The following is a 26,197-nucleotide window of genomic DNA, read 5'->3' as shown; positions in this document are numbered from 1 at the left end:
GGGCTGGGAACTTAGCTTAAAACAAAGAGGTTCCCACCAGGTGGAAAGGCTATAAAAGAGGGGAGTGACATCATTTCTTGGCCTCAGTCCCCACACAAGAGAACATCTGGAAATAAATCCCTTTAAATACCTGCCGGAGCCCTGCCACTGCTGCCCCAAGGCTCCGGCAGCAGGGCTTGGGCGGCGCTTTAAAGGACCTGGGGCTGTGCCACTGTGAGGAGCCCCAGGCCCTTTAAAGCACCACCGGAGCCCCAGGGTAGCAGCACCAGAGCTCGGGCGGGGTTTAAAGGGCCAGGGGCTCCAGCCCCTGCGGGGAGTCCCAGAACCTTTAAAGCGCCACCGGAGCCCCGCTGCCAGAGCCCTGGGGTAGCAGTGGCAGGGCTCCCATGGTGATTTAAAGGGCCCAGAGCTCCACTGTGGTAGCGGCGGGAGCCCCGAGCCCTTTCAATTGCCCCAGGGCTCCCAGCCACCTTTGCAGCTGTGAGCTCTGGGGGTGACTTAAAGGCCCTGGGGCTCCCAGTCACAGCCTAAGCCCCAGGGCCTTTAAATCTTGATTTAAAGTGCTTAGGGAATTTAAAGGCCCCTGTCTCTTCCAGTCCAAGCCACGACTCTTCTGGTTGAGGCCACGCCCCCTGCTCAGGACTCCGGAGTACTAGTAAGTCCTTTAAATTACTTTCACCCCTGGTGAGTGCACAGGAGAAGCTGGCCTCTCCACCTATCCAAAGCCCTAGGTTGGCTAAAGTGCTGGCAGGAAAGCCCACCTCTCCCTCCAGTAGCTAGCTTTCCTGTGACTGGAGGATGGGGCCTGCAGGAGAGGGCATGTGTTGTGCTTAGGGGACCACCTTTCCAGAGTGCAAAAACGGGACACATGCCTGAGCCCCACCTGCTCCGTGGCCCTGCCCTGCTCCTCCTCCTCCTCCCCCTGAGGCCCATCTCCTGGCCAGGCTAGAGCCAGGCAGTGATAAGAGCCACCTATGGAGCCTGGGCTGCTGTGAGGATCCCCAGACACTCTACCTGCTCTGGGTGGGGGTATGGGGTGCCGAAGAGCAGCCCTGGCCTGTGTCCCCATCCCCTCAGGGTGCACCGCCCAGGGCAGGTGGAGGGTCGGGGACTTCAGGGCTCCCCATAGCAGCCCAGACTCCGGACTTCATCCTTAAAAAAGGGAAGAAAGAGGATCCAGGGAACTACAGGCCAGTCAGCCTCCCCTCAGTCCTTGGAAAAATCATGGAGCAGGTCTCAAGGAATCAATTCTGATGCAGTTAGAGGAGAGGAAAGTGATCAGGAACAGTCAGCATGGATTCACCAAGGGCAAGTCATGCCTGACTATCCTAATTGCCTTCTATGATGAGATAACTGGCTCTGTGGATGAGGGGAAAGCAGTGGACATGTTGTTCCTTGACTTTAGCAAAGCTTTTGATACAGTCTCTCACAGTATTCGTGCCAGCAAGTTAAGAAGTATCAGCTGGATGAATGCACTATAAGGTAGATAGAAAGCTGGCTAGATCATCCGGTTCAATGCTTAGTGATCAATGGCTCCCTGTCTAGTTGGCAGCCGGTATCAAGTGGAGTGCCCCAAGGGTTGGTCCTGGGGCCGGTTTTGTTCAATATCTTCATTAATGATCTGGAGGATGGCGTGGGCTGCAGCCTCAGCAAGTTTGCAGATGACACTGAACTGTGAGGAGTGGTAGATAGGCTGGAGGGTAGGGATAGGATACAGAGGGACCTAGACGAATTAGAGGATTGGGCCAAAAGAAACCTGATGAGCTTCAAAGACAAGTGCAGAGTCCTGCACTTAGGACAGAAGAATCCCATGGACTGCTACAGACTAGGGACCAAGTGGCTGGGCATCAGTTCTGCAGAAAAGGACCTAGGGGTTACAGTGAATGAGAAGCTGGATATGAGACAACAGTGTGCCCTTCTTGCCAAGAAGGCTAACAGCATTTTGGGCTGTATAAGTAGGGGCATTGCCAGCAGATCGAGGGACGTGATCATTCCCCTCTATTTGGCATTGGTGAGGCCTCATCTGGAGTACTGTGTCCAGTTTTGGGCCCCACACTACAAGAAGGATGTGGAAAAATTGGAAAGAGTCCAGTGGAGGGCAACAAAAATGATTAGGGGGCTGGAGCACATGACTTATGAGGAGAAGCTGAGGGAACTGGGATTGTATAGTCTGCAGAAGAGAAGAATGAGAGGGGATTTGATAGCTGCTTTCAACTACCTGAAAGGGGGTTCCAAAGAGGATGGATCTAGACTGTTCTCAGTGGTAGCAGATGACAGAACAAGGAGCAATGGTCTCAAGTTGCAGTGGGGGAGGTTTAGGTTGGATATTAGGAAAACCTTTTTCACTAGGAGGGTGGTGAAGCACTGGAGTGGGTTCCCTAGGGAGGTGGTGGAATCTCCTTCCTTAGAGGTTTTTAAGGTCAGGCTTGATGAAGCCCTGGCTGGGATGATTTAGTTGGGGATTGGCCCTGCTTTCAGCAGGGGGTTGGACTAGATGTCCTGAGGTCCCTTCTAACCCTGATATGCAGTAGTAAGAATCACTCATAGAATAGCTCCAGCTTCTGGCCTGGCCAGAGGCAGGGCCCCAGGAGGAGCAGGAGGTGGGGCCTCATGGCAAGTGGGGAGCTAAGACCCACATCAATCCCCAACTGGGAAGAGGCTGGTGCCGCTCCTGAACATCTGGCAGGTGCAGGGCAGCGCTGCAAGGAATCCTAAACCAGTGCTGTCCCAGAGTCATTCATCCCGGGACCGGGACTTGACTCTGCATTTTGGGACTGTCCCACCCGATTAGGGACAGGTGGTCACCTAGTTGTGCTGCAGGGACATGGCGTGCTGAGAGTCTGAGCTCGGGCCCGGGAGACAGGCCCAGGGAGCAACCTGAGCATATGGCCCCTGTGAACCTGCACTGTGAGAAATAGTCAGCCACAGCCCAAAGGGAAGGAGGGGTCTAATCTGAGGCTGAGGAGCCATGGCTGGCAGGGCAGTTGAGATGGTTTGTAACTGGTGGAGACAAGAATTCTCTGATGGGCTCTAGACTCCATGCTGGCACGGAAAGGGTTAACTGGAGACAGAATGCATCTGGTTGGGAGAAGCTGGATGATGAGCTGTGATGGGTGCACCAACCCCGCAGGAGCCTGGAGGTGTTAAGCAGAGCCTGTGGGCTCACTCATCCTCACCCTGCTACAGCTGCAGGAGGTGTCGAGCCTGGAGGGAGGAGATAAAAGAGCAGCTCAGCTGTGACTGACCGGGAGGAGAAGCAGAGGCCAGGCTGGGGTCAGAACCTACCTAGAGACTCTGAAGTGTCAGAGCTCCCTTGGGGCAGATGTGCCTGGTGCAGAACCTTTCTGTTCCTCAATGAATTTGAATCCCGTCTGTCTTGGGCTCTGCAGAAGCATGAGCTGGGGGAAAGACTGTGGGAAAGGCCTGGCTGCAGGCCCTGGTAGGGACACAGCAGAGGGTCTGAACAAACAGACCTTGTCTGCTACATGCAGGGTCTCTGGGCTGGAACCCAGTGTACAGCATGGGTTTGGGTTCCCCGGCTGAGCCACCTAGGGTGGGGACATGAAAACCATGGAGCTGAGGGCTGCCAGGCCCAAAAGTCTGAAATTGGGCTGGACTCAGGTTTCCCTGGCAGGGATAGGGTTAAAAGTGATCCGGCAATGCCAGGGGCCCAAGTCACGGGAAGAGGCAGACCACCACAGGGCTGGAGGAGGGGAGACACTACACCATGTCCAGCCAGCAGGGGGTGTGCCTGCCCGTGAGGTACATGCTTACATGAGCAGGCAAAGGCCCAGGTGAGCAGAGGAAGAGCCCTGCAATGCCTCTCCAGTGGCTAGAAGGGGGGATAGACCCAGGGAGAGGCAGGTATGTATGCCCAGAGAGGGGCTCTGGGAAAGGGCCTGAAGGAAGGCCAACCTAGGAAGAAGCCCAGGGAGACAGCAGGCCTTAGCTGCTTGCTGCAGGGTCCCTGGCCTGTAGCCTAGAGAGGGAGAGTCTGGGTTCTCCTGGGAAAGGGGGGTGTGGACACCCCCTGAGACAAGGTGGAGAAGGACTATTGAGTTTGGAGCCAGGGAGAAAGTCCTGAAGGTGCTGCTCCGCACAAGGCCAGGAGGCTGATTCTGCAGAGCCTGGGAAGTGGTGAAGGGTCTACAGAGGCATGAGCGTGGGTATGGGGTGAAGTTATGTTTTTTTCTGAGTTTGGTTTATTGGACTTCTTGCTCTCCTGGAAGGGGAGAGACTTTAAAATAATCTGCCTGGAGGGACATGTCACGAGAAGAGAGACCACAGCAGGTCCGGAGCAGCTGTCAGCAGGAGGCACTAGGTGGGGAAGGAGCTGCTACACCATGCCCCGCCATGAGGGGGCGTGCCATTGGTGAGTCCACTCCTGTAGGCATCTGGGATTTTGGCTGTACTCCCATTGCCTGTTCTTGGCAATGACACCAGGATTCTGTCCATGCTAATAATAGTGTTGGGGGAGATCTGTGTGCGGGATGGGCAGTCTGCTGCCCTGCTATGTCTAACCAGGGTTAAGGTGGCTTTTTTAAGCTGCTTACATGTTTGGATGTTAGAAGAAGCCCCACAGGAGTGGAGGGAGGGGATGAAAGGTGCAAGCATGATAAATGCCATTTATCCAGTTTGTGGAATTTACTGCATGGATTTAAATTAATCTCTTTGTAAAATTCAAGGCACATACAGAATTCCTGATGGTGTGGGAGAGAGGTTTGAGTTGCACTCATTGAACATAAGAATGGCCATACAGGGTCAGACCAATGGTCCATCTAGCCCAGGAGTCAGCAACCTTTCAGAAGTGGTGTGCCAAATCTTCATTTATTCACTCTGATTTAAGGTTTCGCGTGCCAGTAATACATGTTAACATTTTTAGAAGGTCTTTCTATAAGTCTATAATATATAACTAAACCATTGTTGTATGTAATGTAAATAAGATTTTTAAAATGTTTAAGAAGCTTCATTTAAAATTAAATTAAAATGCAGAGCCCCGTGGACCAGTGGCCAGGACCCGGGCAGTGTGAGTGCTACTGAAAATCAGCTCACGTGCCGCCTTCGGCACCCGTGCCATAGGTTGCCTACCCCTGATCTAGCCCAATATCCCGTCTTCCAACAGTGGCCAATGGCAGGTGCTTCAGAGGTAATGAAAGAACAGGGCAATTATTGAGTGATCCATCCCCTGTCATCCAGTCCCAGGATCTGGCATTCAGAGGTTTAGGGACACCCAGAGCATGGGGTTGCCTCCCTGACCATCTTGGCTAATAGCCGTTGAAGGACCTGTCCTCCATGAACTATCTAGTTCTTTTTTTGAACCCAGTTATAGTTTTGGCCTTCACAGTGTCCCCTGGCAACGAGCTCCACAGGTTGTCTGTGTTGTGGGAAGAAGTACTTCCTTATGTTTGTTTTAAACCTGCTGCCTGTTAATTTAATTGGGTGACCCCTGGTTCATGTGTTTTGAGAAGGAGTAAATAACACTTCCTTATTCACTTTCTCCACACCAGTCATGATTTTATAGACCTCTATCATATCTCCCCTTAGTCATTTCTTTTCCAAGATGAACAGTCCCAGTCTTTTTAATCTCTCCTCATAGGGAAGCTGTTCCATACCCCTAATCATTTTTGTTGCACTTCTCTGTATCTTTTCCAGTTCTAATATATTTTTTTTTGAGATGGAGTGACCAGAACTGCACACAGTTTCAATGTGTGGGCATATAACATGGATTTATGTACTGGGATTATTATATTTACTGGTTTTAGACCATGTCTACCCTAGCGAGCTCACAGCTGTACCAAGGCAGCTGTGCCGCAGTAAGATTGCTTGTGTAGCCACTCTACGTCGACAGGCAAGAGCTCTTCCATTGACATAATAACAAGCAGCGGTACCTATGTTGGTGGGAGAAGCTCTTCTGCCGACATAGTGCTGTGTACAATACCACTTATGCTGACGAAACATGTCACTTGGGGTGTGTTTTCTTCACACCCTTGAGTGACATACATTTTGCTGACGTAAGTGGTAATGTAGACGAGGACCGCCCGGGGGGGGCCAAGTGGGGCAATTTGCCCCAGGCCCTGCAGGGGCCCGCATGAGATTTTTTTGGGGGGGTCCCTGGAGCGGGGTCCTTTACTCGCTCCAGGGGCCCCGGAAAACTCTCGTGGGGCCCAGTCCCCCGGAACTTCTTCCGCTCCAGGTCTTTGGAGGCAATTTGGCGGCCGGGGGGGTGGTGTCCTTCTGCCCCAGGACCTGCGGCCGAAGTGCCGGGTCTTCAGCGGCAATTCAGGGGGGGCCCCCGCCACCGAAGACCCCAGACTCCTGAATCCTCTGTATGGCCCTAGAATCATAGAATCTCAGGGTTGGAAGGGACCTCCGGAGGTCATCTAGTCCAACCCCCTGCTCAAAGCAGGACCAAACCCAACTAAATCATCCCAGCCAGGGCTTTGTCAAACCTGACCTTAAAAACCTCTAAGGAAGGAGATTCCACCACCTCCCTAGGGAACCCATTCCAGTTCTTCACCACCCTCCTAGTGGAAAAAGGTTTTCCTAATATCCAACCTAAACCTCCCCCACTGCAACTTGAGACCATTGCTCCTTGTTCTGTCATCTGCTACCACTGAGAACAGTCTATATCCATCCTCTTTGGAACCCCCTTTCAGGTAGTTGAAAGCAGCTATCAAATCCCCCCTCATTCTTCTCTTCTGCAGACTAAACAATCCCAGTTCCCTCAGCCTTTCCTCATGGCCTTATCTCTCCCTTTCCTAATGGCTCTGTAATAGTCCGAGGTAGGGGCCGTGCCGTCTCAGGGGCCGTCGGGAGCCAGGCCACCTCACTACACGGCCCTATCAGTCTCCGGGTTCTGAAGGGTTTTTGGGGTTCTGCCCCTCAAGCAGGGGCAGAACAGAAGGCACACAGTTCCTGCTAGGAGTCCCAGCCCTCAGTCAGGGCGGGACAGCAGACACTAGGTCTAGGCTCCGGTCCTGGCAGCCGGAGCTGAGCAGTTACAGAGTCAGTAAGCCCCAAGCCCTAGGTCAGGGCGGGGCAGCACACCAGAATCCAGGGAGCTCAGATCCCACTACAGGGCTGAGCAGCAGTCTACGTCCGTAAAGCCCAAGCCCTAGCTCAGGGCGGGGCAGCAACACAGCAGTTCTAGCTCAGACCCTCAGGCAGGGGCTGAGCACACAAAGTCACTAGTTTAAGCCCAAGCCCTCAGTCAGGGCGGGGCAGCAACACAGCAGTTCTAGCTCAGCTCCTCACAGCAGGGCTGAGCAACAATGGTCAGTAAGCCCCAGCCCTAGGTCAGGGTGGAGCAACAACCAATAGTCCCAGGGGCTCAGGTCCTTGTCTCAGGAGCTGAGCAACAATAATAGTCTTAGGAAGCCCAGGCCCTTAATCAGGGCGGGGCAATACACAATAGTTCAAGGCTCAGGTCCTTGTAGCAGGAGCTGAGTATCAATAACAGTTCAGGGCTCAGGTCCTTGCCTCAGGAGCTGAGTAATAACAATAGTTCAGTAATCCCCCAGCCCTAGGTCAGGGTGGGGCAACACACAATAGTCCAAGGCTCAGGTCCTTGTAGCAGGAGCTAAGCAGCGGCATCAGTCTCAGGAGGCCCAGGCCCTCAGTCAGGGCAGGGCAACAAACAATAGCTCAAGGCTCAGGGCCTTGTAACAGGAACTGAGCTGTGGCAGCAGTTCAAGAAGCCCAGGTAAGTGCAGGCTTCTCTGCCTGAACGCTGGTAGGAGGGGGAGGCTGCCACCCGTGAGTGGGGTGGCAGGGGGGACATAGGCCCACCCACTCCTCTGTGTCCCAGCCCGGGGCCCTAACAGCGGCGTGGATCCGCTGCAGTCAGTGGGGATCCTGGCCGCAACACACTGACATGGGCACGTCAGTGCCCTCAGCCGGACAGGGTTCGGCTACCCCCGGGCTGCATTCCATCTCCCCCTCCTCGGGTACCTGCTCGTCGCTGGGCTCGGCAGCGGGGTCCCATACCATGGGCTCCTCGGTGCGCTGAAAGCGGTCTAAGTCGGGCTGCTCCTCTGGACTTGGGTCACAGGAACGCTCGGGCAGCTCCTCGAGGTACCGGGCTCGGGGCAGGCTCGGCCAGTCCACCTCGAGGTACCTTGCTTGAGGGAGGCTTGGTCCATCCGCGTCCGGGTACCTTGCCCTGGGCAGGCTCGGCCAGTCAGGAGCCTGAACAGGAGCGTCCGTCCTCTCCGGCCGCTGGGCTCTAACTGAGGGTTGAGGCCGGGCTTTTATACTTCCTGTCCCGCCCCTTGACTTCCGGGGGGCGGGAACAGGCGGCGGTGGCTCCGCCCACTGAGGTGGCTCCGCCCACTGAGGTGGCTGTTCTGGTTCCTCTCTCTCAGGGGCCGTCGGGAGCCAGGCCGCCTCACTACAGGCTCCTAACACTATTCGCTTTTTTGACCGCCGCTGCACATTGAGCAGATGTTTACAGAGAACTGTCCACAATGACTCCAAGATCTTTTTTGTTTGGTCACTGCTAATGTAGACCCCATCCTTGTGTATGTCTTTTTGCGATTGTTTTCCAGGATGCATTACTTTGCATTTGGGACAAATGTCATAGGCTGCTCATCACCTTACTACTCCTGCATGTGTAGCTATACCTACCTGAGCAAAAAACCCATCAGGGATCATGGCAACAGAAGAGTTGTCTACCAAATATCAGGACTATTAAGAAACCAAAATAAAGACGATGCTGCCATTTTACAACTCATCCAAGACCATGGAAAATGTGTATTGTCTCTGTAAGAGCTTTGGCCTAAAGACAGCTCAGGGTGGGTTGGAATGGGAAATGGAGTCTTTGGTGTCTACACCACTGCTTTGCCTCCGTTTCCATTGGGCCTTTCCCATTTGCTGCTTATCCAATGGTCTGTATGAAAGGGGTTGGTGGGCATAAGCTTTTGAGGCAGGGAATATCTTTGTTCTGTTTGTACATTGGGACCCTGCTCTATGACCAGCGCTCCTAGGCACTACGGTAATGCACATAATTAATAAGAATCTGCTTTCACAGTAGCTGCTAAGGCCTACCTTTTCCAAAGAGGCCACTGATTGAGCCCCTAGCCTGACATACATTGCGCCCATTTTTTAACACTGAGCTGTAAACTGATTCCTTAGCGGGTGTTTCCAGCAGACGAGCAACTGGACTGGTGCAGAGTCTGCAGTGTGCCTCCCCATGACCAGGCGTTGACCCAGGTCTGTGAACATGGCAATGACTTTGGTCTCCAAGTCTGCCCACTTGGCCCCTCTCTCCAGTGCTGACGTGCATAGGATGCAGGGTGGATTTGATTTAAATCGCTAGTCAGGAAGACTCAATTTAATCATGGATTTCTATATAAAAGTGCGTTCTTGTTTGTTATAACCTTAATACATATTCTTCACAACTCAGATGCAGGTTTCATTTTTAGAAGGTACACACTATACATTTTTAAAGTGATTTTATTTTGAAAACTTTTCAGATTAGTTTTACAGCTATATCAGAAAATGAATGATTGCTTGATTATTTCATTTACCAAATGTAATTGAAGCAGATGGTTCACCTCCCAATGACTTCATAAATATCTCCAATTCAACAGGTTAATCATTAATATTTGGAGGATTTTCTTGATGTGCTGTATTAGAAGAACGTTACCAGGCAGACATTTAAATTGTTTTATTTAACTAAAACAACAATATTGAGTATTCTGGATTTTTTCTTCAACAGCAAATGTATAATATTTTAACAAAACAAGCATATACATTTTGGAATTTAAACATTCAAGTTTTTTTAAATCAGGTTTTTGTTAAAATTGTTAACTAAAATAGTTAAATTAAATATTTAAAAAAAAATTAAAATCAACTGTTAGCCAGGTCAACACGAGAAACTTAAAATATTGGTTTCTGCAGCTAACTCAGTCGTCTTCACCTTCATTTTCCTGTCTGTTCACAATCTTGAAAAGAGAAACAAGCTTTCCTGCTTTTTCAGGTCCCAAACAGTTTCTCAATTTGGAATGAATTAGTCCAAAGGAAGAAAACATTCTTTCTACACCGGCAGAAGAAGCTACTGCTATTAAAAGTGAGATTATCACTTCAACAATCTCTGAAACCGAGTGCTTAAGTGACTTCCACCAGTTCACTGGCATGACTTTCTTTAAAATATCATCAGCAAACATATATTTCTGGAATGGTTCTTATTCCCAAACTGGGTCCCTTTTACGGCCTGCTGCCGTTATAGGTTTTCCCTTCTAGTGAGAGAATGGTGTGGTAGATCTCAAATCAATGAAGGCTACACTCAGAGGTGGAGTAGCGGCAGTGCCTCTGGGGAGGGGGTGGAGCACACACCGGGAAAAATAAAAGCGCCTGTGCAGGTACCCCTGCAGAGGTCTTCCAGGGGGTACATCAACTTATCTAGATATTTGCCTAGTTTTACAACAGGCTACATAAAAAGAACTAGCAAAGTCAGTACAAACTAAAATTTCATGCAGACAATGACTTGTTTATACTGCTCTAGATACTCTCCACTGAAATGTACGGACAAAATTTATATTCCAAACTATTTATTTTATAATTATATGGTAAAAATGAGAACATCAGCGATTTTTCAGTACTAGTGTGCTGTGACACATTTGTATTAGCAATTAGTTTTTAAGTGAGGTGAAAGTTGGGGTTACACAAGACAAATCAGACTCCTGAAAGGGGTCCGGTAGTCTGGAAAGTTTGAGAGCCACCGGTCTAAAGGCCTGAGCCTGCAAAGCTGTGGGAAGTTTTACTCATGTGAGCAAGCCCTTTAGCATCAATGGGACTACTTAAGCCAGTTAAGTGATGTGTGTGTGTGTGTGTGTAAGCCATTTGTGGGATCAGGCCCCACATGGGCCATAAGTGGGCAAAAGGGGGAAAAGGAACAACACGAGAGTGATTTAATTTGATTTTCTTTGCTAAACTGTTTGTGTAATGAAAAGCTCCAAAATACTGCCCTTCTTTACACCTCATGCAATGCTACTGGCTTCAGTGCGGGTGCACACAAGGTGTCAGGGGAGAACTTGCCAGCGAAGATGTAAAATACTCCGCACAAATAACGGGGGGAAATGTGGTTTGGGTTTTATCTTTACATAGTAGGTGGGATTTCGTGGGAGCTGAACCCTTCAGCCTGGTCTGCACTTAAAAGTGAAGTCAACGTCACTCTGGTGCTCTGAGGTGTGAAATTCACACCCCTGGGAGCCATAGCTGTGCCCCCTCAACCTCTTGTGGTAGGTACAGCTAGGTTGATGGAAGAATGCTTCTGTTACCCTAGCTATCCTCTCTTGGGGAGATGGATTCCTAAGGCACCATCACTTCGTCACCATGGCTGTAGCACCTGCTGTATAGACATGGCCCTAGTGACTTTCAATGGGACTTGTGCTCCTAAGTCATTTAGGCCCAGATCCTCAAAGGTATTTAGGTACCTAACTCCCACTGAAATCAATGGAGGTTAGGTGCCTAAATACCTTTGAAGATCTGGGCCTGAGCTGCTTTTGAAAATTCCCCCCCGCCCATGAGTCATGGTGTAAATTTCCAACCCACCTTGTCAGAATGACAGACACTGTTGCTCCAGACTCAGCTCCTATCTCTGGCCCAGGTGTTTGAAACGTATAACCTCCCTCTCTCTGGCTGACCAGTGGATGTTTCAAATTAAAACTCTCCTCCCTGCCACCCCAGAGACAATCCCATCTAATGGCCTTTGAGTGGCTCTGAATCAATCCACTCCAATTTGACCAGGGGAAAGCTGCTCCCCCCAGGCATGTTTGGGTTCCAAAGTTTCCCAGGTCCCCGATGCGATGTAGCAATTAGAGGGTTAAGTTTCTTCACGGCCTTGCTGCATTAACTGGAAAGGAATGAAGTGTCAAGCATGTTCTCACCACAGCAGGCTGTTGGAAAGCAACTCCCTTTCTCCACGCACACACACCTCCCACTGCTCAGACCAAATTATTTTCTATCCTCCAGAGACCCAGTATGCCAGACAAAATCTGCAGCATGACTCTGATTCATTGCAAAAGGATGCAGATGTAATATTCCCTTTTTCACTGGGTTTCCTGCACACTAATTCACACTACAGCTCCAGCATTTTGAAGTGTTTTTACTGCTCTTCTTCTTTTAAGGCTCTGACCCCGCCCTGCACGGGGTGACATCCCCCCCTCCCTCCCCAAATAAAGAGGTTAACCTCACATCTCAAAACGTGCAAATAAGCAGCTATCTCCAATGTGCTAATTAGCTGACAGTTTGGAAGTAAATAGGTATGATTGGTGGTAATTTCCTGGCTGAAGGGATAATTATTTGTTTCAAACAGTCTGCAAAATAATCCCCGTAAGGTGAAATAGGAAACTAAATTCAAAAGAGGTTTCCTATTCCCACCAAGCAGGACTGAAAACTGGTTTGAAATTCCTTTTTTTATTTATAGTGCACGGTATCCATGGAAACCTACAGAGGAGGTCATGGTAGCTAGGCCTCCGTTTCACCCTGCTCAAGGGATTACCGTTTCACAGTGCTACACAGGCGTGTAAGAAAGTAGATTCACAATTCCTTGCAAATAGCACCCTCCTTACTCCAAGCCTGAACCTTCCTGGAGGGTTGTGAGATGAGATTTTTTTCGGCTTGTAAATCTGCTTTGAGATTTTAAAGTGATTGGAATACCATTCCCGGCGCCCATTAGTAAAAGTACCACTGAAAATGCATGGGCTTCCAAGTTTATCCTACTAGTGATTCACTCTGCAGTTGGGCTTATTTCTTTTTTCACTTTGATAGTTGAGTTTGCTTTGCTTTGATCAACAGATTTGGATGAGTTCATCTTAGTACAAGATGGTATGTCCCATCTTGCCCATTTTCAAATCAGCAAGTGAGACCAGCTCTTTAAAGCCAAGGAAATCGGCTCCCAAAATGTTTCAGGTGAACTTTTAACTTAATTCACTGAAGTGAGGAAAGCCCAAGTGTGATTTATGCTGCAAATGAATTCTTTCACTGTTGACACCCAGTGGCTTGCATACAGGTTTTATTCTTCATCTTTACAGATCCCAGCTATTCATACGGAAACCAGCTCTTTATCAATACGATCAAAGGCATGACACATGGGAACAGGTGGTACTTGGTGGAACAATCAACATTTTTATACTCTGTTAGCTTTGGGCCTGGGCCTGTAAGGTGCTGGGTGCCTCCACCTCCCATCGATTTCAGTGAGGAATTGAAGGTGCTCAGCACCCTTCATGAACCGCTCAGTACCATGTAAGGCTGAACCCTTGGCAATTATGAACACAAGAATCTCCATATTATAACTTGAGTGTGTGCTATTTAGCAGGACAGAATGATCATTACTTTTTATACTGTGGATAAAAACCAGTTACAGTCTGTATAGTGATGGATACACTTTATAAGTGGTCACAACCGTGCACTGAATAGTAAATATAAAAGAATGCTAGTTTCCTACATGACTGCCCTGCTAAATGAGTAGGGAGTGTTGTCTAGTGGTTAGATAGTGGTAGCTTTTAAAAAGATGTTGGAGCCATATTTTCAGGTTCTCAGTACCCACATTTAGGGTGAGGTTTTCAAAAGAGTTCAGCACCACATGGACCTAATCTGCTCAGCTCTTGAAAATCTGGCTCCAGGAGCCAAATACTTTTTTCACACAACAGGTAATTAGACTATGTAGCTCATTGCCACAAGAAGTTGTTGAGGCCAAGGACTTAGGAAACTTCAAAAAGGAACTGGTCATTTATGTGGATGTCAAGAATAGCTAGTCATTGTTATTAACTATGATGATTTGGGAAGGGATATTAAATCTTCTACTTATGGCTTAAGATGGCCTCGATCAGAGATCAGAATAAAGACCTAATGTCGGGGCTAATCTGCCTGCTGTGGGGTTCTCGTACCTTCCTCGGACACATCAGGTGCTGGCCACTGTCTGCAGACAGGATACTGGGTTAGATGGATTGTGAGTTTGATGCAGTGTGGCAATTCCTAGGCTCACATAAAATAGAGATAATAACATGTACTAATGGTAGGCATGGTGGGTTGCTTATTGCAAGTGCTTTGAGATCTTCTGATGAACAGACGTATGTATGTATGATCTAGGTATTACTATTATTTATTAATGAATATCTGTGAGGAGCTTTGAGATCCTTGGATGGAAATGTGTTAGATTTGTCATATGGATTTGTGTTATGCATTTGGCCTATGCTCTGAGTATTAAACACAGATAAGAGAGATCTCTGGACTCTTTACTTGGTACATTGGAGGAAACCATTTGTTCTCCTCTTGGGATTCAACGTATCTTTCCTAAAGCCAATTGAGCAATGTGTTGTGAATAATTTAGCCATTCAATGTAGGCCCCCTACTCCCTCTTTTTTTTTTCTCCATCCATGATTTTTCCATGGACAAGTTGTGCTTTTTATGAACTTCCTAGAATTATAGAATCATAGAAGTGTAGGGCTGCAAGGGACCGCAAGAGGCCATCTAGTGCAGCCTCCTGTGCTGAGGCTAGACTAAGTACACCTAGACCATCCCTGACAGGTGTTTGTCTAACCTGTTCTTAAAACCCTCCACTGATGGGGATTCAACAACCTCACTTGGAAGCCTGTTCCAGAGCTTAACTATTCTTATAGTTAGAAAGTTTTCCCTAAGATCTAACCCAGGGTTTCTCAAACAGGGATCACTGCTTGTGTAGGGAAAGCCCCTGGCGGGCCGGGCCGCTGTGTTTTCCTGCCCCGGCCGCAGGTCCGGTCGATCGTGGCTCCCACTGGCCGTGGATCGGTGTTCCGGGCCAATGGGAGCTGCTGGCGCGGCTCCCACTGGCCGCGGTTCACTGCTCCGGGCCAATGGGAGTTGCTGGAAGCAGCGGCCAGTACGTCCCTCAGCCCGTGCTGCTTCTAGCAGCTCCCATTGGCCCGGAGCAGCGATCCACGGCCAGTGGGAGCTGCGATCGGACGTACCTGCAGATGGGGCAGGTAAACACACGAGCCCGGCCTGCCAAGGGCTTTCACTACACAAGCGGCAACTGCTGTTTGAGAAACCCTGATCTAACCTAACTGTCCCTTGGGTGCAGATCAAGCCCATTACTTCTTGTTCTGCCTTCAGTGGACATGGGGAACAATTGATCAGTGTCCTTTTTATAACCACCCTTAACGTATTTGAAGGTTGTTTTCAGGTCTCCCCTTCAGTCAACTTTTCTCAAGATTAAACCTGTCTGTTTTTTGTTTTGTTTTTTTAAATCTTTCCCCATAGGTCAGGTTTTCTAAACGTTTCATTATTTTTATTGTTCTCCTCTGGGCTCTCTCCAGTTTGTCCATCTCTTTCCTAAAGGGCAGTGCCAGAACTGGACAAGCTACTCCAGCTGAGGCCTCACCAGTGGCAAGTAGAGTGGGTCAGTCACCTCCTGTGTCTTTATGACTATCCTGTTAACGTACCCTGGAATGATGTTGACTGGTGGGCCAAACTTATATTAGGACTAAGACCTACGAGGTGAACCGAACTCCCAAGATGCTTTGAGAATGCTGTTAAACTATTGTAAGCTCTGGAAAATGCCAGTCTGCCAATGATATAAAACTATGTTCAATATACAGCCCTGTTATTTAACTTAGCAAACAATTTTGCAAGGAATGTACTAACCACAAGACTAATGGATGTTTAGCTGATACATTTCCAATAAATACTTTAAATGTATATAAATGGCACAAAGAATGAAGTGCCACATGCTGATCTTGAAGTTGGAAGTATATGAAATATGATAAGTTTGGAAATGTGCTAAAAATAGGGATACGTTTGTATATGAACAAAGGAACCAACCTAAAGTGAAACTGCAAAGAAGGTACTTACAATAAGGTCCAATTGTAGGCAATGAGGCGGCACAGTGATCAGTCTGTCATACTTGTCATTGGCTGCAAGCTTTTGTTTCCACAGACTTGGTAACATATATGCTTTTTTGTTATGTTATGTATTAATCATCAATAAATACCAATCAGTCTTGGGGATGTGAGGTCTCTTTACTAAGTGAGATTGGACCCGAAGTAGCAACAATATTAGTCTTTTCCACAACTACATCACCTTGTAGGCTTATATTCAATTTGTGATCCACTATAACCCCCAGATCCTTTTCAGCTGTACTACCACCTTGCCAGTTATTCCCCATTTTGTAGTCATGCATTTGATTTTTCCTTCCTTAGTGTAGTATTTTGCACTTGTCTGTCTTGAATTTCATCTTCTTAATTTCAGACTAATTCTCCAATTTGTCAAGATCATTTTTAATTCTAATCCTATCCTCCAAAGTGCTTACAACCCCTCCCAGTTTGGTGGCATCTGCAAATTTGATAAGTATGCTCTCCACTCCATTACCCAAATCACTAATGAAAATACTGAATAGTACTAGATCAGGTCAGACCCCTGTGGGATCTGTCTACCCAGTTTGACAATGAACCATTGATGAATACTCAGTCATTCAACCAGTTATGCACTCACCTTATAGTAATTTAATCTAGACCACATTTCCCTAATTTTCTGATGAACATGTCAAGAGGCACTGTGTCAAAAACTTTACTAAAACCAAGATAAATCATGTCTACAGTTCCTCTCCCCTAGACCCATCCATTAGGCTAGTAACCCTGTCAAAGAAGGAAATTAGGTGATTTTGGCATAATTTGTTCTTGACAAATCCATGTTGGCTATTACTTATAACCCTATTTGCTTCTAGGTGCTTTCAAACTGATTGCTTAATAATTTGTTCTGGTATCTTTCCCAGTATCAAAGTTAGTGTGGCTGGTTTATAATTCCCTGGGTCCTCTTTGTTCCCCCTAGGTGCTATGTTTGCCTTTTTCCAGTCCTCTAGGACCTCACCCATCCTCCATGAGTTCTTGAAGATAATCATTAATGGTTCAGGAATAGCTTCATCTGTTCCTTAAGTACCCTAGGATGAATTTCATCAACCCTTGCTGACTTATCTAACTTATCTAAATATTCTTTAACCCGTTCTTTCCTTATTTTAGCTGGCGTTCTTTTCCCTTGTTCATATTAATTATGTTAAGCATCTGGTCCCCATTAAACCTTTTAGTGAAGACTGAAGCAAAATAGGCATTAAACACCTCCATTTTCTTGATGTCATTTGTTATTAACTCTCCTTCCCTGCTAAGTAGAAGACCTACACTGTCCTTCATCTTTCTCTGGCTCCTAATGTATTTAAATAACCTTGTCCTATTGCCTTTTATGCCCTTTATTAGGGGTAACTCATTTTGGCCTTAGCCTTTCTGATTTTTTGTCCCTATGTGCTTGTGCTATTCTTTTGTTTTCCTCCTTAGCACTTTGTCCATGCTGCCACTTTTTTTGTAGGCTTCTTTTTTGATTTTTAGGTCATCAGAGTGCCTGTTGGAACCATATTGCTCTCTTGCTATTCTTTCTATCTTTGCATCAGGAGAGTCTTCTGTTGCACCTTTAATACTGTCTCCTTGAGAAACTGCCAGCTCTCCTGAACTCCTTTATCTCTTAGATTTTCTTCCCACGGGACCTTACCTACCAGTTCTCTGTTTCTTGGAGTCTGCTTTTTTTGAATTTCAACGTCCTTATTCTGCTGCTCTCACACCTTCCTTTCCTTTGAATCGTGAAATCATCATTTCATGATCACTTTCACCCCAATTACCTTCAATCTTCAGATTCACTGCCAATTCCTTCCTGTTAGTCAGAATCAAGTGTAAAATGGCGGTCCCCCTGGTTGCTTCTTCCACCTTTTGAAACAATATGTAATCCCCAATGTATTCCAAGAACTTACAGGACACTTCTGTTTTGCTATATTACTTTTCCAACAGAGTCTGGGTAGTTAAAGTCCCCCATTACTACCAGGTCCTATGTCTTGGATATTTCTGTTAATTGCCTTAGAAATGCCTCATCCACCTCTTCCTCCTGATTTAGTGGTCTATATAACACCAAACTCAAGATTTATCAGAGCTGCGTACTTTCAACACTACTTTATAGTACAGACTGCTGGGGAATGACAAAGTATGACATGTCCAAACTCTCTTCATTCCATATAACCTGCCTCAGAAAAATCCTCCGTATCTTTTGGCCCAGAACAATCTCAAACCAAGACCTATTCACACAGTGCAGCCAAGAAGATGTGAGCACCATCATTACCAGGAGGCGCTGGAGATGGATTGGCCCTGTACTTCAGATGGAAACTTATTCCATTACCAGAATAGCAATATGAGCAAAACCGAGGCCACCCAAAAACAACATGGTAAAGAGCTGAGCTGAAAAACCTCGGGCACAGCTGGGGAATCATTGAAAGATTTGCCAGAAACAGACAGGAGTGGAGGAGCTTCAGTGGTGCCCTAAACACCAGAGGCATAATGGGTATGTACTAACTAGCTAGTAGACCCTACCATGACATTGCCCCTGCTTTCCCCCCATTATTTTCACCCAGAGACTTCTGACTGGTTTGCCAAGTGTATATATTCTAGATGTATAATGCAATGCTCCTCCCTTTTTTCCATCTGTCCTTTCTGAACAAGCTCTACCCCTCTATACCAATAGTCCAGTCATGAGAACTAAGTCTCTGTGATGCCAGTTAAGACATAAGCTGAATTATGTACTAAAACTTCCAGTTCTTCCTATGTATTCATAGAATCATAGAACTTAAGATCAGAAGGGACCATTATGATCATCTAGTCTGACCTCCCGCAAGATGCAGGCCACAAAAGCTGACCCACCCACTCCTGAAATAATTCTCTCCCTTGACTCAGCTGTTGAAGTCCCCAAATCCTGATTTAAAGACTTCAAGTAGCAGATAATCCTCCAGCAAGCGACCCCTGCCCCATGCTGCGGAGGAAAGCGAAAAACCTCCAGGGCCACTGCCAATCTACCCTGGAGGAAAATTCCTTCCCGACCCCAAATATGGCGATCAGCTGAACCCTGAGCATGCGGGCAAGACTCTCCAGCCAGACACTCAGGGAAAAAAACATTCAATATCCCAACATTGACCCTCGGTACTAATTACCAGTGGTCGCACGTTATTGACCTATTGACTAAATCACGTTATCCTATCAAACCATTCCCTCCATAAACTTATCAAGCTTAATCTTAAAGCCAGAGAGGTCCTTCACCCCCACTGTTTCCCTCGGTAGGCTGTTCCAGAATTTCACTCCGCTGATGGTTAGAAACCTTCGTCTAATTTCAAGCCTAAACTTCCCGACTGCCAATTTATATCCATTTGTTCTCGTGTCCACATTAGTACTGAGCTGAAATAATTCCTCTCCCTCCCTGGTATTTATCCCTCTGATATATTTAAAGAGAGCAATCATATCTCCTCTCAACCTTCTTTTGGTTAAGGAAAACAAACCGAGCTCCTCAAGTCTCCTTTCATACGACAGGTTTTCCATTCCTCGGATCATTCTAGTGGCCCTTCTTTGTACCCGTTCCAGTTTGAATTCATCCTTCTTAAACATGGGAGACCAAAACTGCACACACTACTCCAAATGAGGTCTCACCAACGCCTTGTATAATGGGACTAGCACCTCCTTATCTCTACTAAAAATACCTCGCCTAATGCATCCCAAGACCGCATTAGCTTTTTTAACGGCCACATCACATTGCCGACTCATAGTCATCCTGTGATCAACCAGGACTCCGAGGTCCTTCTCCTCTTCCGTTACTTCCAACTGGTGCGTCCCCAGCTTATAACTAAAATTCCTGTTAGTCATCCCTAAATGCATAACCTTACACTTCTCACTATTGAATTTCATCCTATTACTAATACTCCAGTTTACAAGGTCATCCAAATCTCCCTGGAGGATATCCCGATCCTTCTCCGAATTGGCAATACCTCCCAACTTCGTGTCATCCTCAAACTTTATCAGCCCACTCCTACTTTTGGTTCCGAGGTCAGTGATAAATAGATTGAATAAGATCGGACCCAAAACCGAACCTTGAGGAACTCCATTGGTAACCTCCCTCCAACCCGACAGATCACCTTTCAGTACGACCCGCTGCAGTCTCCCCTTTAACCAGTTCCTTATCCACCTCTGGATTTTCATTTCGATCCCCATCTTTTCCAATTTAACCAGTAATTCTTCATGCGGGACCGTATCAAACGCCTTACTGAAATCAAGATATATTAGATCCACCACATTTCCCTTGTCTAAAAAATCTGTTATTTCTCAAAGAAGGAGATCAGGTTGGTTTGGCATGATCTACCTTTCGTAAAACCATGTTGTAATTTGTCCCAATTGCCATTGACCTCAAGGTCCGTAACTACTCTCTCCTTTAATATTTTTTCCATGACTTTACATACTACAGATGTTAAACTAACAGGCCTGTAGTTACCCGGGTCACTTTTTTTCCCCTTCTTGAAAATAGGAACTATATTAGCTAATCTCCAGTCAAATGGTACAACCCCCGAGTTTAGAGATTCGTTAAAAACCTTTTACTATTGGTTTTAATTCCCTTCGCAAGGTCCATCTCTACCCGGCTTTTGGCCTTTCTCACTGCATCCCTACACCCTCTGACCTCAATAAGGTAGGTTTCTTTGCTGATCCCTCCCATCTTCCACTCCTTGTACGCTTTCTGTTTTTTCTTAATCACCCCTCTGAGACGCTTGCTCATCCAGCTCGGTCTAAAACTGCTACCTACGAACCGTTTTCCCTTTCTCGGGATACAGGCCTCTGACAGCTCCTGCAACTTCAACCTGAAATAATCCCAGGCGTCTTCCGCCTTTAGATCCCTAAATATGTTAGTCCAATCAACTTCCCTAACTAGTCGCCTTAATTTAGTAAAGTTAGCCCTTTTGAAATCGTAAATCTCAGATGCAATTTTGTTTATCCTTCCATTTATTTTGAACCGAATTAGCTCATGATCACTCGAGCCAAGGTTGTCCCCTACAACCACTTCCTCAACAAGGTCCTCACTACTCACCAAAACCAAATCTAAAATGGCATCCCCCCTCGTCGGTTCAGCTACTACTTGATGAAGGAATTCATCAGCTATCACGTCTAGGAAAAGCTGAGCCCTATTATTATTACTAGCATTTGTTCCTCAATCTATATCCGGGAAGTTAAAGTCTCCCATGATCATACAGTTCCTATTAGTATTTACCTCCTTAAAAACATGAAAGAGTTCTCTATCCATATCCAGGCTAGATCCTGGCAGTCTATAGCACACCCCAATCACTATCCCAGGGGAGGCTCTAGTAGTTTTCTTCCCTAATGTGACCATTGCTCAAACAGACTCCGTATTATCCATTCCATTACTAGTTATTTCATTACAGTTTACCTCATTATTGACATACAATGCTACTCCCCCACCTTTACCTTTGTTTCGGTCTTTCCTAAACAGCACATACCCTTCCATACCTGTACTCCAGTCATGACTACCGTTCCACCATCTTTCAGTTATTCCTACGATATCCGGTTTCAATTCTCGGATCAGGAGCTCCAATTCCTCCATTTTGTTACCTAGGCTTCTCGCATTGCTGAACAAACATCCTAATTTTTGCTGTTTGGCTTCTCTCACCTTTGTTACCCAATTTGGTAGGGACCCAGTACCACCAGTATGACCTATTGGTCTAGTATCCATCCCCCCCCCTTCCTTATGTCCAAACCCCTCCCTCTGGCTATATCCGTTCTTATCCCGTTGTCCTCCCTCTCAATGTTTTAAATTTGGCGTGGAGAGTGCCTGGACATCTCCCAACCGTCTCCCCCCCAATACCTAGTTTAAAGCTCTTTTGATCAGATGAGCCAGCCTCCCTCCTGGAAGTCTATTTCCCTCCCTACTCAGGTGGAGCCCATCCCGTGAGAACAGTTCTCTGTCCCCAAAAGCCTCCCAGTGCCCATATATCCCAAAGCCCTCCTTATAGCACCACTCCCTGAGCCAACTATTTATCATCACAATCCTGTCACCCCTTTGTCGACCTTTCCTAGGGACAGGTAGAATCCCACTGAAGATCACCTGAGCCTCAATTTCCTTGAGCGTCTTACCCAGCCTGGCATAGTCTCCCTTGATTCTCCCCAGCGAGAATCTAGCCGTGTCATTTGTTCCTACATGAAGGATGATCAACGGGTTCTTACCTGCTCCTTTTAGGATCCTTTTCAACTGCAGATCTACATCCCGTATTTTAGCGCCCGGTAGACAGCACACCCTTCTGTTCTCCGGATCGGCCCTGGTCACAGGCCTGTCCAACCTTCTCAGTATGGAATCCCCAATCACATAGACCTGCCTTTGCCTGGTGACAGTGCGGTCTGCTAACCTATCCCCTGTTCCCCCTGGTTGCAAGCTCCTTCCATTCCTATCATCCCTTGTAGTCCCCCTTAAGCCATCCTGCATCCTCCCGGGGCCCAAACCCTTAGTCTCAGATGCAATTTTGTTTATCCTTCCATTTATTTTGAACCGAATTAGCTCATGATCACTCAAGCCAAGGTTGTCCCCTACTTTCATAGAATCATAGAACTTAAGATCAGAAGGGACCATTATGATCATCTAGTCTGACCTCCCGCAAGATGCAGGCCACAAAAGCTGACCCACCCACTTCTGAAATAATTCTCTCCCTTGACTCAGCTGTTGAAGTCCTCACTACTCACCAAAACCAAATCTAAAATGGCATCCCCCCATGTCGGTTCAGCTACTACTTGATGAAGGAATTCATCAGCTATCACGTCTAGGAAAAGCTGAGCCCTATTATTATTACTAGCATTTGTTCCCCAATCTATATCCGGGAAGTTAAAGTCTCCCATGATCATACAGTTCCTATTAGTATTTACCTCCTTAAAAACATTAAAGAGTTCTCTATCGATATTCCCCATACTCCTTTGCATTTGTATATAGACATCTAAGATGATGAGCAGATTCCCCCACTGTTATCTCTTGTTGCTCCTAGGACCCTTTTGTAACTTTCCATTTCCCCCTGCACATCTAGCCCTCTGTTAAGATCACCTTTTTATATACCTGTGGGCTTTTGTCACCTGCTCCCCTTGAATCTAGTTTAAAGCCCTTTTCCACTAGCTTGACTAGTCGGTAGGCGGAGATGCTCTTCCCCTTCTTGATCAGGTGGACCCCATCTCATTCCGACTTGGTTGTTACCTGCAGCTGTTCAAAGACTTGTGGGGCAAACTTTAGCCTAGGACTCGGTCACGAAGTGGTCACGGTGAGCGTTCACTTCTCCCACTTTGTGGCTGGTCACCTAAGTCACATGGTGTCCATTCCATTCCCTGGTTGGTTGACCTAAGTTGAGAAACAGAAGGCCTGGACAAACTATTGGGACTTTGAATGTCTAGCGGTGGGGAAGGTTGGGAGGAGTTGACTGGAATGGCAGAAAAAGCAATAGCAGGAAATGTAGGCTGGGGGATTTAAGGCATTTAAAAGCTTTTCCACTCTTGCCCAAGAAAAAGCATTATATTGGGTGGGTACCATTGTTCATTCTTATACCTCTCAAATGCACAGACTGAATCCATTGGTCCCCGTTTTACACCGTCATATCCCCAGCCATTCACCACTGTCATTGTGTGTGCACCTGATCCCCCACCTCAGCAGATGCGCTAACACACACCCGTGTCTGTCCCATTAGGTTCAGTGCGTTAGTGTCAGACCTCTCCCTTGGAAGCTTTGGGGAGGCACTGATGTAAGTCTCTCACTTGTCTCTCATATGCGACACTGCTGAGTGCACTTACAGAATTGAAATGCTCACCTCCCAAGTCTGTCACCATTTGCCATGTCCCCGTGTTATCACCAACCTGTTGGCACTGGTGTGTCCAGGCTGGGACTTAGCTGTTAAGGGTGAGGTGGGGCTCAGATCTTCAGATCTGGATCTCCAGTTCCCATTAAAACTAATGAGAAACAGGCCGCCAACCCTCCAACTTGGCTTTAGAACTCCCACCTCAAACCTCTGGAGTCAGAGGCCAGGACTAGTACAAAGGTCGGTGCCAGAGTCAGGAACGAGTGAGCTCAGCTGCAGCCAGCGACCTGCTGCTGGGCTTAAGAGCACGCCTGCTGGTTCCCCTCGGCCAGTCACGTGCACTGGTCTGCCTGTAGACTGAGCTAGCTAGTCTCAGGCTCAGCAGCAGGCTGTTGTTCCTGACAAGCAACATTGAAATGGAGCCTTGCCATCATATGCACCCTAACATCCCATTCCTGAAAGCTGCCTGTGCAAAGATGCTGCTGCTTCCTTGGTGGGAACTAGCTGGTATGGGCACAAAGATCCACATCCCAGACCTGACAGTGCTTGTCTTTGAGGACGCTCCTGGAGTAAGCTGTCAACAAAGCTGGCAAACCATAAGAATCAATAGTAAGGTCGAGAAGCCTCCTGGGTAAACAAACACATGAGGGAAGGTGGGTGATCATCCAGAACCTCCAAGACTATGACCTCACCAGCCAGGTCACTCTAGCCTTTGGCCAGTCTCTCCTGTACCTGAAGGAGGCCTGCTAGTGATTGGTGCTGTGCCAGCAGAGCATCACCGCCTGGCTCCTGGACCGCATTCCCAACTCATACTCTGAAAGTCCAGACAACTGCAAGAGCTGAAGAGTTTGCAAACCCTTGTTGTCTTCAGTATCTGACTTTTTCCCCCCCTTTTACTTTTATTAGCTGGGAAATGGCCCCGCCTTTTTATGTTCTTTCATTTTAGGATATAAGAGCAAAGTGTGGCTGCGAATATGCGTATGTGTGTGTGCGAGCACCCATCAGGGCTACACGGGGAAGGCGGCTAAAAATTTCCCCCTATCTAAATAGCCCTAAATGTTGTCTCATAAAATTACCCACTAAAGTCTGAGTCTAGAAATCCTGAGACTTGACATGCTCATCTGTTGCTACGTAAAAGTTGCAAAACTTCCACTTATCAGAAGTGTTCTGTATTAGAATATCTTCGCTGGGGGGGAAGGAAAGTCACCATTTAAGAATAAGTCTGAGAAGGAAGCTTTAGAATTGGCTCTGAGATTGTGTTTACACATTAGGTGATAATTTGGTTTCATTATTAAGTTATTTACCAGCTCCAAGTATAGATCTTTTGGACTTGGGTAAAATTCTTTGTGTAGTTATAAATACATTGACAGCCACCTTCCCAGACCCTGCCTTACAATCTATAAGAATCTGTTATTTTTCTATTAGTTTTATGATTTCAACTAATTTGATGATCTAATTCCAGTATGGAAGCTAGCTTATTGATATACCCTTGATTTGATGATTATATTGCTTTGCTCTTCCTACCCTGAGGAGGCTGCTGCTCCATGCCAGCAGGTGACAGGCCTTGCTTTTCTCCCCAGATTGGTGTGCCAGGGCTTTGCTGACCAGTGAAGAGTGGTGAGGCTGGCGGAGTCCACGTGGCCATGGAGCAGGGGTCAGACTATGGATGACATGCCCCTTTGTACGCACTAGCCCTGCCACAGCAGTAGCTTGGATCGGAGGTTCTAGCAGTGTGTTGGATGGATCTCAGGCAATGGGCTTGAGGCCAGCGGAGCAGGGTGTGAAGCCATGCCCCCTGCTTCATGCCCTGCCTTAGCCTAGTAGTGGGACTCCTCCCAGGGTGATGCCAAAGTGGCCTGGTCCTGAAGGTTTCCCTCCAGTCTTGTGGCATGCCCCATATAGTATCCTCCCAGAGCTTCCATTCAAGTGGCAACCGCCCTGCCAATAGGTGAAGGAGAGAGTGGGGCTTGGGTGGAATTCCACCCATTGCGTGTTGGCTTGTCTCTGTGAACAGCCAGCCACAGCTTCTCCCTGCACTGATCCTCTTAGCTTAGGAAGCCAGCAGCCTGTACTTCCCAGCAGCAGCTGGGCCACTCCTCCAGTATCATCTGCTGACCTACCCAACGGTGATCACAGGCTCCCTTTCCTGGCAATCTGGCTTTTGCTCCTAGCTGATGCCAACATCAAAGGCAGCTTGCAGGTCCCCCTCCTCCCTCTCTGTTGCTTGCTGCTGTAGTCTCCCTTCCTCTTCTGGCAGCGGTGGTGATGCTGCTGCTTGCCCCTGCTCCAAGCAATGCCATTGGCGGGGGGCTAGAGCAGCCCTCCCTGTTGTAAGATGCAACATGGCTTCGCTCTGTGAGATAGGTGGTTGGTTCCAGAAGGCCTTGGACCCACGGTGGCTGAGTGAGCCCATTTCTGCACTCCATGCACATAGCTGCATGCAGGGCCAGCTCCAGGCACCAGCGAAAGAAGCAGGTGCCTGGGGCAGCCAATAGAAAGGAACAACAGTCCATCCATTGTTGGGGCGGCACGTCTGGG

General features: G+C 47.5%; 1 long non-coding RNA gene across 1 annotated transcript; it reads left to right on the top strand.

The window, feature by feature from the left end:
* Window positions 1-566: 566 nt before the first annotated feature.
* On the top strand, window positions 567-25,929 carry LOC120370858. Its single transcript, XR_005583997.1, has 3 exons — window positions 567-655; window positions 4,230-4,372; window positions 25,240-25,929. It is a non-coding gene; the product is annotated as an uncharacterized LOC120370858 (long non-coding RNA).
* Window positions 25,930-26,197: the final 268 nt, after the last annotated feature.

This window comes from Mauremys reevesii, linkage group 8 (assembly GCF_016161935.1).
Source record: "Mauremys reevesii isolate NIE-2019 linkage group 8, ASM1616193v1, whole genome shotgun sequence".
In the NCBI taxonomy this organism is placed as follows: domain Eukaryota; kingdom Metazoa; phylum Chordata; order Testudines; family Geoemydidae; genus Mauremys; species Mauremys reevesii.
The sequence above is the reverse complement of the archived record's forward strand: the minus strand, read 5'-3'. Positions and strand labels throughout refer to the sequence as shown.